This window comes from Nicotiana tomentosiformis, chromosome 9, assembly GCF_000390325.3.
Source record: "Nicotiana tomentosiformis chromosome 9, ASM39032v3, whole genome shotgun sequence".
In the NCBI taxonomy this organism is placed as follows: domain Eukaryota; kingdom Viridiplantae; phylum Streptophyta; class Magnoliopsida; order Solanales; family Solanaceae; genus Nicotiana; species Nicotiana tomentosiformis.
Window position 1 is genome coordinate 31,658,478 of NC_090820.1, and position 2,713 is coordinate 31,661,190.

General features: G+C 36.9%; 1 pseudogene; it reads right to left on the minus strand.

Moving 5' to 3' along the window:
* Nucleotides 1-207: 207 nt before the first annotated feature.
* Nucleotides 208-375, minus strand: LOC117278200 (small nucleolar RNA U3; annotated as a pseudogene).
* Nucleotides 376-2,713: the final 2,338 nt, after the last annotated feature.

Below are 2,713 nucleotides of genomic sequence, written 5' to 3' on the forward strand. Positions count from 1 at the left end.
TTTTCATTTACAATTGGCTCATTGCTAGGAATCAGTGTTCTTAAAGCAATACGTTTATCAGTTTTGGAACTACTGATTTCTTTAAGATTATCAGTTTTGGAACAGTTACATTATCCTCTCCTCTGGATTTTGTAAACTCAAATAATTCCAAATCCTAGCCCTCTCTCAAAATAAAATATATCGAGCAATACAATTTGTTTTTTGAAGAGCCTGTCAAACAGCCATTAGACAATCCCATAACGAATCATGGGAGCTGTTAATCACACTTAGGGCTAATGACCATGGTTCATCCACCAGTTTTCGATCCTATCTCCTTAGAACTCAAGGACACCGTGGTATGAGTCTATTAAACAGATCATGTTCAAGTAAAGTCGTCCATACAAAATTATTTTTAGTCCCATGCTAATCAAAAGGAAACCAAAAGTCTTGTAAAGATTGTTGAAAATGAAGCAGCCCGAGTTTCATGCGAATATTGCAGTATATGTAACTTCAAATGCAGTAAAATTGTGAGTATCGTAACATATTTTTCACTTTTTCCCTTCTACAATAAAATATGCAGAAGAAAGATTTTCTATCAAACGAATGGTCCCTTTTCATAACAAAAAGAGCATGCCCATCCCTACAAAGTAGTCAACAAATTTATTCTGAAGATCATGTCTTACACCTAATTCTATTGTGAGTGAGATTGTTGAAAAAGATGGAAAATGGAAATGCCCTCGAGGAAGAGGCGTGCTGCTGAAAGTACTAGTCAGATTGCATCTATGAACATCCTGCCAAAACAAGGGAATGATCCCCAAAAGTTTGCAATCACAATACTATGCCACGCAAAGTGCTTACGAGCATAATAGAAGAAGGAAAACAGAGTTCCTTGGTTTATATTAGGTGGTTAAAGAGAAATATACCATTCTATAACTATATTCAGCATGGCTTTGATGGGTCCATCACATGTAAAAGGATGACAACTTCCTTTGGCAAAGTCTGCACCGTCCAAATCCAAGTTTGTCAAACAAATATTTGTGTGGCAAGGAAAGTCAAAAAGGGAAGGAAGACAAGTTTGGTTCACTATTGTTTGATGTCACCCATGACATCTTTGAGAGGTTATTCATATCTATAAATAAGGAAGTATTCCTTCATTTGTAATACACACCAACAAAAGAGAAAGAAAGAGTCAGGTTTCACAGACAGGGTATAAAAAAATAGTCTGTGAAAAAAATAGAGAGTGAGCGATATTGTAGTAAGGTGGGAATATCAAAAGACGGTTATTTCTTTAAAGTGTAGTAGTGGTCTTTGGAGTATTTTACTCGGATCTACCAACTGTAAAATTTCTTGCTATAGTGATATCAGTTGCTCCTCTTAGGACCGTGGTTTTTTTCCTTATTCAAAAGAGTTTTCCACATAAAAAACTCCTGGTGTCGTTGTCACTCTTTTATTCTTGTTAATTACTGTATCTCGGTGCTATATTATTATTCCGCTTTTATTACCATGAATACTATTTCTCTAGGGGATTTATTTCCAATAACTGGTATCAGAGTACAGGTTCTGCTCATTCACAAAAATATTATTTACAGTAAATTTTACTTTGTGACAAAAACTAATATCAGGAGTAAAATATGAAATAACAATATTCAACGGTAATGACAGTTTCTCCATATGGCAAAGAAGGATGAAGGACCTACTCATCCAACAAGGGTTAGACATTGTACTAGATGGTAAAGAGGTAAAGCCGAAAATTATGAAAGCCGAGGATTGGGTAAATATGGATAAGAAGGCGGCTAGTGCAATCAGACTGTACTTGTCCGATGAAGTACTCAATAGTGACGGGGATGAAAATAGTGCATGTGGTATTTGGTAAAGACTAGAAAGTCTACACATGTCCAAATCCTTAACAAACAAGTTATTTTTGAGAAAACAGCTTTATGCCATCCATATGAGTGAAGGTACAAATTTCTTGTCCCATTTAAATATGTTTAATGGATTAATCACGCACCTGGCAAACCTTGGAGAATAATCACTGAAGTAGATAAGGCTATCATGCTTCTAAACTCGTTGCCATCTTCCTATGATAATTTGGCAACAACCATCCTGTATGGTAGAGATACCATCGATTTAAAGGAGGTCACATCAGCTATCCTACTCAATTATAAGATGAGGAAGAAGCCCAAAAATCAGGGGCATGCTCTTATCATAGAAAATAAAGGAATACATTTTTATAGAGCATCGAGTAGCCGTGATAAATCCAAAGCTCGTGGAAAGTCCAGGAACTGGTCAAAGGGTAGAAATTGCTACAGTTGCAGTCAACCCGGTCATTTCAAAAGAGATTGCCCAAAGAAAGGTCGAGGTGAAAGCAGTGGCCAGAAGAATGATAACAACACAACTGCTGCAGTGCACAACGATGATTCAGTGGTTCTCTTCGTTCATGAGGAGGAGGAATGCATGCACTTAGCAAGCCAAGAGTTAGAATGGATAGTTGACACAACAACTTCCTACCATGCTACACCAGTAAGAGAATTCTTCTGTAGGTACAAAGCAAGAGACTTTGGGATAGTCAAGATGGGAAATACCAATCACTCAAAGATTGTGGGGATTTGCGATATTTGTATCAAGACAAATGTCGGATGCACATTAGTTTTAAAAGATGTGCGGCATGTACCAGATATGCGAATGAATTTAATTTTAGGGATTGCTCTAGATCGAAACGGATACGAGAATCACT